Raw genomic sequence first — 13,892 nt, 5'->3', positions numbered from 1 at the left:
ATGCAGAAATATACATAATAGCTCTCCGATGACTGACTTGCGGTTAGGCGACAGCAACAAACACGCTTTAAGTGGCGCGAGTCCTTTTGGAGGAAAATATAAAGGCCGGAAAAGCTCCACTTTGGCGATTAAAGCTCGCACACTGAGAATTCTCAGTCCTTTTTCCCTTGAGCAATTGTGTTTACACACATGGCCTGCGCAAGCATTCTCATTCAATGATTAAATTACTGTTTTATCCAGGAAACTATAGCAGCCATTCAGATCCAAATGACTTTAATCTCGGCGCTCCGGTTGCCCAGTCACCGAGTCGACAACGACTGCTCGGAATTCTAACGCTGATCACCTGTCTGCATCCCGCCAATCAAACGTTTCATGGGCCGCTCGGGGCAGAATTTGCCTTCGTTCGTGAATAAACTGAGCAATGAGATTTCTGGGATGTTCCCACCAGATTTATAAACAATAAATATGTAAATTGAAAAAAGCAAGCATTTATATAATCATAGAACAGGAGTGAAATGAAGTGATCTGGATGTAATGGCACTCTCTTGAATACATATCATTAAAACCCAACATTTAAACCCAACATCAAAACCCACCTTATAATGGACATGTTTCTGCAGTGTAAGGGTGGCTGTCACATAGGGAAGTTGTCATATGTTTTTTTGTTTGTTTTTTTTTTTTTTTTTTTTTGTGCAACATATTTCATGAAATAAATACTGAAATAAATTGATATAACTGATAAATTTAATGTAATATCATTTCAATTGTAATTATTTTTTAGTAGTATTTGTTGCACAGATTTGTATATAATAAACTTGTGAGCTATATTCCTCTTTGCTTTAATCCTCCATTAATATTGTTTCATTATGATGAAATAAAATAAATTGTACTTAATTACAGTATATATTTTGGTATAGTACATCATTGACAAGAAATAAACAAATTAATATTTAAAATATCAAACACATTAAAGGAGTTTAGAGGGCAAATGTTTAATTGTCCTACAGAAAAAAAAAAAAAAAAAATTGGAGTCAGGGCAAGCAGTCACATTTGTTTTACATATTGACAATGTTTGCTGTCCAAAACAAAGATTTTTTTTATTTTTTTTTATTTTTTTACAGTAAATAAATAAATAAATAAAATGAATAGATATGAATGGCAGATTGTTATTGTGACAACATGCCCCACTGCAGTAACTACTAGGTTATGGTATATATAGACATTTTCTTTCAAAAAGAAATCTACCAAGAAAAAATATTTCCACAAGTACAGACTGTTACATCTAGCCCTGGGCTCCCTTACAAGGCACACATCAATTAGCCGTAATGAGATTGCTTTAGTGTTTGTTATTTTGTTATTCTGTTCTTTTTTTTATATGGCCTTATTGGTTTTATATTGTGGAAATGCAATTCACATAATTCAATAGCAAAAAAGCTCTCTATAGATGTCCTGGAAAGCAGGGTTACTCACACCCCCTTTCTCCTGCATGCAGCATGTGTGTGCGCTTTTCGGTTTCCTAGTAACCCGCGCCTGTGCTGGCGTTCCCGAACACTCAAGCGTGTCCGCGCAGCGCGCACTCGTGAAGCTCGTGTGGGGAGCTCACGAACACGCAGGACCAGAGCATCAGGATCATACGCGTAGGAAAAACACGAGAATGTGACTGGAGTGTACAGGATGAAGGATGCGTTCGCTGGAAAAGGTCACACGAATTGCATGAAGAGCGGTGGGAGGAAATCTTAACACAACTACCACGGATTACCACTAACGCACACGCATCACGGCTTCTTTTTTGTAGGGAACAGGAATACCAGGAATGGGGGATTTGATATTTCACCAAAGCAGGTGAGTTGTTTGTGAGGATAATGCTTGTTTGTGAGGAGAAGTTATTAGTCACCATACGAACGGACTGTAGCGGTGTTACGCACCGCTATATGTTTTATCCCAATATCTGTTGTGTCAGGATTGCCACTTAACAATTGGGTGAACTTCAGTGTTCCTTGCGTCTGTGGTGTGGAGATGTGCAGTTCCGTAGATGAAGAATATGTGAAGCGGGCTTGTTGAAGTGAACTAGGCAGGCTGCGATGCCGGTAAAAGTAACAGGAGATGAGGATGAGGATCCTTTGCACTTGTTACACCCCATCTGCACTGGAAGCGAGCGACGCGACACAACTAGAACGCCCCCAGAAGCGCGCAGAAGAGACAGCGTTGGAGCTTTCTAATAGTGTCGCGTCGCGTCCCGTCGCTCGCATAAAAAGTCTTTCATTGGTCCACTTGGTACCGACGTCAGGATTCCATCCGCAACCTTTTGGTGCTTTTCGTAGTTTTGTCGCGTCGCGTCGCTAACAGATGGCGTATCATTTTAAGCGTCTTCCATGTTGCGTTCTTGTTACGCGTGGATTCCATTACGAGCTGATGATTGGATTTATATGTTATTGTAAATTCATTTTCAACATTTCGCAATTATTTCTCATTTATTTGGACATGTTGAATAATGATAACAGTAATAATGTTGAATTCATGGGTTTTAGAAATGTTGCATGCGATATGTGCACATATGCATGTAAATGCATGTTTTTAAAACTTATTTCATAAGATTTCCATATATTTGCATAAGGTACAATGTATATCTAGAGTCAGTGTAACTGATCACTTTTCCCTTTAAGAATTATTTATTTATTTATTTACACTTTTTAAATTGTCCTGCTGGGCGACTTCTTCAGTACAAATATGCCATACAGTCTCAACTAATATGAGCTCATAAAAAGTGCATGTGTGAAAATTCAACAGATCGTCTTAATGTTTGGTTGTTTCATACGAACAAAAATGCTCTGAAAATTCATGTTATGACATGTTAAAATGGCTGGTGTTAGGGCTTCTCATATTTTCATTGAAGACAGTCTCAATTGGCTTTGCAGTTTTAATTTCAAGGACTAGACTGTCAAACTGTAGTTTAAAAGACTTGGGAGACGATTTGCACTGAATTGCAAAGCAGAGAGAGAAAGAAAAAGAAAGAGAGAGAGAGAGATGTGCCTCTGAGTTGTCATGGTGATTTGGTGAATAAGCAATTGTCCGTAAAGGCAACGTATTAAAAGGGATTGCTGTTGCCATTCCCTATCAGTGAAGAGCATATTTCAGCTCTCACTTCGAGAAGGGCTGGAGTTGGGTTAGGGTTAGGCTTATTTCGTCGTGAGAAAACACACTGCAAGTTTAGTGATTGTGATTGGTCCAAGCGGATGGTATCTCCAAAGAAAGCCTAATTCCGTAGCCCTGCCATTCACGCTGGTTTATCTTGTGTTTTTACGGAGAGAACCTATTTATGTGCTCTGGCATTTAGTGTCTTGAAGGATTATGCACGGTCCTGCTTTTGAATTTTCTCCCTCTACCAATGTCTTTATTTGTATTTCGGCCTCGTAGACTGGTATTTTTGAAGTAGACGCTGATTTAAATGCATTCTGAATGACACATCCAAGTTCAGAGCTCTTTGCATCGATGAGATGTCTGCTTTTAAGTTAAAGTTGTTAGAAACAGGCTGGTCTTTTTCATACAGATCAGATAAATCCAGAACAACTGTAGCAATTTACAGTACATGAATAGCCTGCACGTTTGGTCTTATACACTGAAAAATTCAAGAGAAGCGAAAATGCATTAGGTATTATGTAACATTTTAATTTCTCCTATTTTGAAGACTGTTTTCTATGGTTTTGTCAAGCAGGGCATGTTCCTGGATCTACATATGTGTTAATAACAACTAATAAACTTAACCCCATTTTGGGTTAAGGTTATTAGTAGCATTACCGTCAAAAGATCCGGGAAAATGTCCTATTTGACAAAATCACTCTCTTCCATCTTTCCCACAGTTTGATGTAGGATCAAAGGGATTTAGTATCATGGTCAATATATCTTAAATAAATATTCTGCTACAAATCATTGCTAGCTACTGGGTTTTCCTGTTTTCATTGTTACTGCAATTTTTCATACACTGAATGATGGGAACGCTCTGATGTCATTCTTAAAAACAGAACTGGAAAATTAGAAAACAAGAAAAGCCCCATAGCATCAACTGTAGTCTTTCACTGTTAGATCAAATCATGTGATCTGTTCTCTGAGTCACCTTTATTGACCTCCATGGTTGAAAAACACTGGACTATTGCCATCACTCAGATGAAGGTCACTCAGAAGACAGTAATTCATCTGCCTCTGTGTTTCAGCTTAAAGTGTCTGAACGCAAAGTACTGCAGAACCTGCTAGAGAACGCAAATGATAACTGATCTGGTTTTCTGTGTCAGTTTATCTGCTGAATCTGAACTGAATGAATATCTTTTTGAAGGGTTTTCTTTCTTTCTTTCTTTTTTAGAAATGAGAAAAAACTCATGCATTTATTTTATTTAATTTTATTTAATTTTATTTAATATTATTCCAGATAGACAATGAAGGCTTACATTTGACAGCTTTATGAGTAAGTCATTAAATTATTTAAAAAAAAAAAAAAATAAATAAAAAAACAGGAGAGAAAAAGGAATTTATTATTATTATTATTAATAAAACATGAATAAAGGTGATTATTATTATTATTATTATTATTGTTGTTGTTTTGCACTGTAATTTTATTGTCATGACAATTAAACAAAATTTTGTCAGTAATGTATTAAATCAAAGAAGAGTATAACTGGATACTCACTGGATAAAGTTATTTATAAAAAAAACTTTGCGCAATAAATACTACCATGACAAATAATTACAATTTATATATAGTTACAGAAATTTAATTTCAGTTATTTTTTATTTCAATTATATTTTTGACTTTTTACAATAAATATGTTGCACAAATAAACAAATAAACAAACAAACCAAAAAAACGCAATTTAATGAATGAAGACATCAGGCAGAAGTCACCGCTTTTTTAATGGACTTACTTGAACATGTTTGTCCTGGCACTGTGTGTTCAGACTGTGCAAAATATTGATACACGATATGCTGACCATTTCTCTAGCAATACCTATTTTAGTCTAGTTTAGTCTATGATCTTACCCAAATACAGTGCCTACATACTTTTAAACTAAAATGGATGACTTCCTGTCTTTAACACCAGCCCAATGATACACAAACCCCAGCGTAAATAGCAGAAAAAGATAATAGGCTTGATTTTACAGATCATTTCAACTTCCATATTCCTTTTGCTTTTATTCAGAGCTGAGTTTAATGGCAGTCTGCAGGATGTGAGCTGCCATTGCCCTTTGAAAAGACTGCTGGTGTGTGCTAGGTGCAACACAATGTTTGTCTTTGTGCTTTAACTGGCATGTGAATGCATTTGTATCAAGCACACAGACATGCACACTTTAATAGCCATTTCAAAGATTTAATGTTGAGCAGTATTTTGCACGCATGTCTTTCAAAATGTCTCCTTGTGTCCTCTACAAAACCGCTGAGATTTTCTGTCAATCAGACAGGTCAGTCCAGGCTTACTTCAATGAAAAAGGTTTTTAGAGGAGCTTTAGGCATTTGTCGGAGGCAACAAAAAAATTGGTGAGGTAATTCAAATCTTCTCGAATAAACTAGTAACTAGGTGGTGTGAAAACAGATTTGTTTAAAGGCTAAAAGGGAAAATCCTGTTGAAAAGATAAGCCTACATATCCACTTCATATCAGTCTCTTGGCAAGCGAGATGCCACTAAAAAGCAACAGGAATGGAATCTAAATGTTCTCGGCCAGCATTCCACTGACCTTGTCTCAAAAGATCTCTTATACTCCCATAAAGCAGACTAAAGCACTGCACTTTCCAAAAGGACAAGGACGCCTTTATTCCAGGCTCCTTATTTTTGTTCTATTTACCAAAGGGTTGGACAAATGACCTTGCATCAGCTATTTTGTAATGTTATACAAATGTGAGGGTTCTGCTTTGGTTCATACGACTGACATGACTGCGTGTTGCAAGGTGCATCAAAAGCGTGAGGTTACAGGGGAAAGGCATGAAAAAAAAACAGAATGCAGACTTGGGAAAGACAATGAAGGCCTGTCTTTTTAAAAGTCATGGTCAGTATCAGAAGTAAAGGGAAATCAGGAGATGCAGAGCAAAGTCAACTATGATGTTTTTTTTTAGCAATATACAGGATGACATTTGGCAACAACAACAAAATCCTTTTCCTAAAAATGCTAGTTAATGTTATCGCATTGGATTAAAATGCATATTGCATTTTTTCACACAAGGTATAACAGTGTCCCAAAAGAAGAATGTGTGTGTCTGTCTATCATTAAATATTGGATTTAATCTTTGTACCAACTTGTTTTCTTTCAGTTAGCATTTTATTTATTTATTTATTTATTTATTTTAAGAATTGATTGATCTTAAGATGGGCTATTTGCTTATAGTTAACTTATAATAACTTAGTCAGATATATTAACTTTTAATAAATTGTGTTAAAATCATTTAGTATTAGACATGGAAATTAATTTCTATATAAATGCACCAACCTGCTGTAAACTGTAAAGTTAGGCTAATGATCTATATTCATTACACTGTAAAATGAACGTTTTAATTCAGTGTTAGTTTGCCATTTCTTTATTTTGAAATTTACATTCAATTTCAAATTTCAAAAAATTTCATACAGAAAAAGAGGTATTCTCCACGTAACTGTGGTCGAATCACTGCAGTGTCTGAAGTTTTTATTCTAAGAATCTGGAATACTTACAGAGTATTTAGTATTCATATATTTTGTAAAGAATATTTATAGAATATTGAAACTGTATGCTGTTGACAGAGAATATTGATTGCATCATCATTTGGTTCAATTAGTTCAGTCATTATTTCACATAAAACTCAAACAGCAGTGCTAGAGTAGACCTTAAATCAGCATGACAGCATATTACACACAGAGGCAGTGAGAGCCTCTATTGGTTGTTTCATGCTTAGAAGAGTCGGCTCGAAAAATGCATCATGCTCTGTCTATCTGGAGACACAGAGAAAGAAAGAAAGAGAGAGTGTAGAGAATGGGAGAGATAGCTCCATAATGGCAGCATTCAAAATTTTCTGAATATGTATATATCACCAGTGTTGGGGGTAACGCATTACAGGTAATGCGAGTTACATAATATTATTTTTACTTTTTCCAAGTAACTAGTAAAGTAACGCATTACTTTTAATTGACAAGAAAATATCTGAGTTACTTTTTTCAGTTAAGTAACGCTAGTTACTTTTCCCTCCATTTATTGATTAAAAGCTCTCCTGTCCTCATGTTGAGAGAAATTTTAAGATGTTAGTTATAAAATAAATGTGAACATGCATTAATTCATCTCACTCACATAGAACAGATTCAGTATTCCTCAAAATTAATAAAAACAGTGAAATTCAGCTCAGAATATGATGCAAACCTGCAATAATTAAATATGTTAAATAATACATATATCCTTTATGCATTTAATCCCATTTTATTAACCAATGTCTTTGCTGTGACCTTCGATGATCCAATTCAACCATACTAATAAGCAAAAAGATAATCTAACATTTGTTTTCCTTTTTTTATTGCTGAAGAGTTGACATTTTTTTCTTCTGCGGTCTACTGTACAGACGTGAATTTACTTTTCTCAAAGCCTGAGGTTTTTGGTGAGAAAAGGCTTTTACATCTGCCAAAAGTAGAACTTTTTATAATTAAAACAAACAATCAAGCCCTGCCCAGATTTAAAAAGTAATGGAAACGTAAAGTAACACATTACTTTCCATAAAAAGTAAAAAAGTAACGTAGTTAGTTTTTTTTAGGGAGTAACTCAATATTGTAATGTATTACTTTTAAAAGTAACTTTCCCCAACACTGTAGACCAGAAGGGTGAAGAGGTTGTATCTATGTATTTATTTATTTATTTGATGTTAAGGACAGCACAGACGTTGTGCGCTGGAGTTCTTTGGATAAATGAACAGAGATAAGGCCCTGAGAGGCTGTTCCCAGAGGCTATCATTGATTCCTCGGGGCAGCCTTTTAAGGAGCTTAGTAAAAGCTGCTAGCAGGAACACCATGTAGAATAGCGCAAATGGGCCACATCTGAACGCCTCCATCAAACCTATATGTGGGTCACAACCATTAGGGATTTAATAGCAGTTCTTTTCTTCATCCTTTTGTTAATTTTATAAGGTACTAATGGGTAGCACACTGTAACAAAAAATCCTGTTAAATTTACAGTTCAGAACTGACTGCTGTGGTTGCCAGAAATTCAGTGTGAACAAAAGTACAGCACAGTACATGAAAAGTACAGTACATGAAAATGTACAGTTTGGTGTATTAGCCATATATATCACGTCAAATGCTAAAATATTAATATGCTATTATTGCTGAACTAATAAAAGCTGCTTTGTATTTAAAGGAGTTTACTTCCAGAACAAAAATGTACAGATAATGTACTCACCCCATTGTCATCCAAGATGTTCTTGTCTTTCTTTCTTCAGTTGTGAAGAAATTGTTTTTTGAGTAATGTTCCCCATATAGTGGACCTCTATGGTGCCCGTGAGTTTGAACTTTCAAAATGCAGTTTAAATGCGGCTTCGAAGGGCTCTAAACGATCCCAGCCTTAACCTTATCTAGCAAAAAGATTGGTCTTTTTAAAAACAAAAAAAACAAAAAACAAAATGTATATACTTTTTAAACTCAAATGCTGGTCTTGTCTAGCTCATGCCAACTTCAAAATCAGCCTATGACGCTATTTTACCTTTTTTGTTAAGGGCATTTGACCTTCTTTGGAGTTGGAGGAGAAAATGAGATGGGAGTTTTTCAACATACCCAAACTGTCATGAACTGGAATGCACACAGAGTTCACACACAGCTAGACATGACAAGCATTTGAGGTTAAAAAGTATATACATTGTTATTTTTTTATTTATTTATTTTTTTAGGAAAAACAATTGTTTTGCTAGATAAGACCGTTATTCCTTGGCTGGGATCATGTAGAGCCCTTTGAAGCTGCATTGAAACTGCATTTTGGAAGTTCAAATTTGCGGGCACCGTAGAAGTCCACTATATGCAGAAAATCCTCAAATGTTTTCCTCAAAAAAAACCCCAAAAACATCATTTCTTTACAACTGAAGAAAGAAAGACATGGACATCTTGGATGACAACAGGGTGAGTACATCATCTGTAAATTTTTGTTCTGGAAGTGAACTACTCCTTTAACATTTATTTAAAGATTTCGCCCCCATGACCCATAGCTAATAAACATGGGCTTATAGTGCTATTGCTTACACAAACACAAAACACATGATACTACAGTAAAGCAATAATAGATACAAAGTAAAAACTGTTAAAGAAAGCATTGTACATAACTGATTTAAAAATAAGAAAGCATACAACAAATGAAAGGGGTCATATGATGCAATTTCATGTTTTCCTTTGTCTTTGGAGTGTTACAAGCTGTACGTGCATATATAAGATCTGTAAAGTTGCAAGTCTCAAATCCAAAGAGATATTCTTTATAAAAGTTAAGACTCAGCCACGCCTTCCTAAAACAGCTCATTCAAACACGCCCCCCACATGTCTATGTCACGGTGTGGGAAGATTTGCAGAACAGCGCCCAAATGTATACACAAAGAAAAAAGTCATAACTTTTATTTTCACTGTAGTATAGTTGCAGCTGCCGCCATGTTGTGGAGACGCTGTGTGTTTCGTTGTGAAAGCGAAAGTGCTTTGTGTGGCCTTCCAAATGAGTACACAACTAGAAATCAGTGGTTTAGTTATATTTACAACAGTGTTCCAGAACAGTACAACGCAAATATTCGAGTGTGTGTAGCGCATTTTACAGAGGACTGTTTTCTCAACCTGGGAGAGTAGCTGTGCACACTTTAAAGTGGGGCAATTCCAACTTTGCAAGGACAGTCTTGCACTTCTGACTCACAGCCTGTAAGTACATTTTATATTTAAGAATTTGCAACTGGCTATTAAAACGTGAGTTTGGAGCAGTGTAGAGTAGTGCTTGTTGTTTTTCATTTCTACGATCACAAATGCAGACATGGTGTTATGTTGCGTGGCGTAAAACATGTAAAAAGACAGTATGAGTCATTATAATCAGTAATTATGTCCTCACTGGATGCAACAAATGCCTCATTTCTAAAGGGTTTTATTGTTTTTGTCTTGTCGCGCCAGGACACGGCATCACATCATGGTAGGGCCGTAACACGCTGAGGTATTCGGCCAATCATGTCGCACTGGTTAGCTAGCTCATCATTTTCAGAATGATGAGCTTTGTTAAAAATCGATGCATTTCAGAAAGGCAAGGCACCTCAAATCACAAGAAACCTCAAACCACGTAAATACATTGCATTATACCAAATTCACAAAATAATGTTCTTTTTAGGAACATCATATGACCCCTTCAAAATATGCAAACACACTTTATTTTTTGGTCCAATTCTCACTATTAACTAACCATTAACTATGACCTTAATAAACTCCTAATTTGCTGCTTATTAATATTTGATAAGGTGCTTGTTAAGGTTAGGTGTGGGTTCTAAAATATGGTCATGCAGAATAAGCTTTATTTTATAAGTACTAATAAACAGCCAATATGCTAGTGATACACATGCTAATAAGCAACTAGTTAATAGTGAGACTTGGACTATAAACTGGTCTACATTGGTCTAAAAAATGTTGCCAAATATGCAAGTACGAGGCATCTCACAGGAACATCCAGAATGTTTGAAATTCCACCAATATAAATCTAGTCATAAACTTTTTATTTTATGAACCAGTATTGAACCAGTTAAACTCTACCAGTCAACATGGAGCAGCTTACAAGATGCAAACAGATCACATAAAAAATAAATAAATAAATAAGTAAAATCATAAATTAAAAGGGAGCCAATTCTTCGAATTTGAAAAGAAGAAGAGGCAAAAGAAGTAAAGCAAGTAGTGTGTGATTCTGAAGACAATGTTATTTGATTGTGTATGTGACATAAATTTCAGTAATGGGTTTTCACCCTAGGCAAAGAGTTCTAGAGACCCCAGTGTTTCATGTCTGCGGCTGGGGTCCCACTGTATTTTCATCTCCTCTTTTCTATTCAGAGTTTTCAAGCAAGGTCAAGTTGTACATACAACCCATTACTGAGGAATTAACATACAAAAGCCACCAAGCCTTGTCAAACAAGAGCTGAGAGTAGAAGGTCAGGGTATGCTGAAGCACGGTGGCCCTGTGAAGTGGAAAACAGGGTGATAAATGAGAGCGTTATGTCTTGCGTATGTTAACGGATTGAGACGCTAGCTCATGGAGAGTGAGCGGCTGCAGTAATGCTGCGGATTATTGAAGTCTCTCCAGCTCTGGTCAGCCAGACCATTTGCTCCAGGGTTAGAGAGTGCAGATAGATGCATGCTGCTTGGTTTGCAGTGGGCAGCAGGGTTACCCAACACATCAATCCTGTACTCCATCACATACAGAGACTGTTTACTGAACACTTACTCAGCTGTGATAAAAGTGGGAGGGTGAGACCTTTGAAGTAAATATGTGTTAAAATAACCCATGATTCCATCTGCATTCAGGGGGTTTACGTGACGTATTTGCAGCATTAGATACACTGATATTTCTCTGTAGTTGTCAGAAGATCTGACTGCTTGTATAAATTGGATTTCTAAGTCAAACAACTGCTAACGTGATCATTGCTATTACTGTTTCTCGTATGCATACTGTAAAACATGTAACCAATCAGCATCAGCAGGCGTATGATATGGAGGAGAAAGAACAAGCAAGAGGGAGATTTGACGAAAGACTGCTGATTAGACAATGCAAAAGAGAAAATCTCAGAAGAGCATCACTGGAAATTCCTCTCCATATGTGAATAACACTGGTTTTTAGTTTCATTGATTGTTTAGAGCTGCTGTGCCGTTGGCTACTAACAACAAACGTTTGTTTGTATTTACTGTTGTGTACTGTACGTTCATTATTTGTGCTTGCTTGTCATTCGTTCATCATCTGTGCTTTATTGTTTTTGAACCATTATTTTGTTGCATGTCTGCTATGATAAGCAGACATTCACTCTTGCATTCATGTGTGTAAAAGCAGGCCAGCTAGTGAGATTTGTGCAGGCAAACCCCTGATCTCAAGAGGTGCGCTGACGACTGCTAGAAAATGTGCTGTTTAGCGTCATTGTTAATGCATTCACCTTGCATACTGGCGATCAGGGGTCAAGACTGACTCGAAGCAGGGAGGTTACACGCTTAAAAATAAAGGTGCTTCAAAAGATTCTTCAAGCGATGCCATAGAAGAACCATTTTTGGTTCCACAAAGAACCATTCAGTCAAAGGTTCTTTAAGAACCAATTCTTGCTTACCTTTTTATAATCTGAAGAACCTTATTTGCCACAAACAACCTTTTGTGAGACAGAAAGGTTCCTTGGATGTTAAAGGTTCTTTATGGAACCATTTAGACAGAAAGTGGGGCAATAAGGAAAGGGTGTGTTTGTTTGGGTTGATTTCAAATGTCAACAATGTCCAGCAGCATTTTGGGAAAATTGCTTATTGCAGCTTGAATGTGTGTTGTGTTATTTTATGGTTGTATGTGTTACCATGATGGTGTTTTGTGTTTGTACATTGTCTGTGTATGTATATATATATATATATATATATATATATATATAGTTTTTATATAGTTTTTTTTTTCAGAGATATTGTAGAAATCTAGTATTATGAATAATTTCGACCTTTAGTATGACCTGTAGACTTCATTGAATCAAGTATACACCATCTAATCTCCATTCATATGATAGTATTAATATTTAATTATTTGGTGTTCCTCCAAGATTCTCAGAGATAAGCACGCAGAACCTCGCCTGCATGATAACTCACTTCACTTCCACATGCAATATTAATATATTTTGATCATTACACTGACCCTAATTTTATGCTAGCATGACATTAATGGAGTACATTCATTTTACCTTAAATATAAGGTCATTCCATCTCAAGTGGTCTGAAAATTGTAAAGTTGGTTGCAGTTTTGATCCTGTACTCTTTCAAAAGATTATTTTTTTATTAATAGAGCCTTCTAATGTATTAGAGTGAAAACACAGAAATCTATAAAATTCCGTCAATGGCGGGGAAAGAGTTAACTTTCCTAATATTTCAAAACTGGTGGGTTTGCAATACCAATTCACAGAAGTATGCATTTACACATTTTTCATAAAGCACATTTTTCTGAAGGAAGATGTGACAATTCATTGTAACAGTTTATGATTTATGATCATAAATTCTTACACTGTTTTGCAAGGGTTTTGCAACTGATTTACATTGGAATTAATTTGGCTCGTATTCCATGAAAGAGTCCCGCAGTCTTTAATAAAGAGCCTCTAAAGTTATTAAAAGTTGTCATACTCCTTGATAGTTTGTGGCTGGTAGCACTGATGTGTCTTCTACCGAAGTCTATTTTTAACTAAGGCCAGGTTGGCAAGGCCTTTTTAAAGACAGTCCTTGTCCTTTACGGAGCTTACAGCCCATCTGTGCACTTCCCAAAACCACCTTGCTTATTAGAGTAGCCTATTCCCCTGTGACGACACGACCATATCAGCATAAAGAGCACACATTCCAGAATATTAATGAGACATTAATCTGTCACAAGCAAGAGCATGTAAATGAACGTGTGAAATGTGTTCTTGTTTTCCCTGATTAGCTGGAATGATCTTTAGAGAGACGAGCTGCCCAGAATTTGCCCTAAATTTGGCACAACCCGAAAATGGGTTTGTGCCCCAAATTTCCCTAGGAAAATATTTTAATATGAAATCACAGAAAGAGAGAACATATGCCAAAAATGAATAATCAATTATCAACCTACCTCCCTGGAATGCCATGATGCTAATACTGTTGTTTATATTTTGTTCTTAATAAATCTTAATACGTTTGTATTGTCTCGCATAAAGAAATTTCCACAGGCTTT

The 13,892-nt window shown here is 36.1% G+C and overlaps 1 protein-coding gene across 2 annotated transcripts in view; it reads left to right on the top strand.

Annotated features, from left to right (window-relative positions):
- Positions 1-1,555: 1,555 nt before the first annotated feature.
- The window catches only part of nlgn3a (neuroligin 3a), a 191,817-nt gene continuing 179,480 nt past the window's right edge, over positions 1,556-13,892 (top strand). For both annotated transcript variants that reach the window (XM_051127619.1, XM_051127618.1), the window contains exon 1: positions 1,556-1,842. The gene's annotated coding sequence lies outside the window, so the exon portion shown is untranslated. The remainder of the gene's footprint in view (positions 1,843-13,892) is intronic.

The sequence above is a fragment of the Labeo rohita genome, chromosome 14 (genome assembly GCF_022985175.1).
Source record: "Labeo rohita strain BAU-BD-2019 chromosome 14, IGBB_LRoh.1.0, whole genome shotgun sequence".
Lineage (NCBI taxonomy): Eukaryota > Metazoa > Chordata > Actinopteri > Cypriniformes > Cyprinidae > Labeo > Labeo rohita.
The sequence above is the reverse complement of the archived record's forward strand: the minus strand, read 5'-3'. Positions and strand labels throughout refer to the sequence as shown.